The sequence below is a fragment of the Odontomachus brunneus genome, unplaced genomic scaffold (assembly GCF_010583005.1).
Source record: "Odontomachus brunneus isolate Ranch 3 - 2012 unplaced genomic scaffold, Obru_v1 Obru_scaffold_013, whole genome shotgun sequence".
NCBI lineage: Eukaryota > Metazoa > Arthropoda > Insecta > Hymenoptera > Formicidae > Odontomachus > Odontomachus brunneus.
In genome coordinates, this window is record NW_022639463.1 from 914,276 (window position 1) to 914,608 (window position 333).

Sequence of the window (333 nt, forward strand, 5' to 3'; positions counted from 1 at the left end):
CCGGAACTCTAAAGAAATAGTTAATTTAAATAGTTTTTTAGATTAGGTGCGCTGCGAGAATTTAGCGCACCTTTTTTTGAAAGTCTATTTTTTTGTATTTAATGAACGGAACTATTTAAAATTGTTGCATAGAGCTCAAGAACTTTTCAAAAGTGTATCAGAACTCTAAAATAAATGTCACATTTTTGAATATGGTGTGCCAAGTTCAGCCAAGACTTGGCACACCATATTTCAAAATGTGACATTTTTTTTAGAGTTTTGATACTCTCTTGAAAAGTTCTAGAGCTCTTTGCAACAATTTTCAATAGTTCCGGTCATTAAATACAAAAAAAT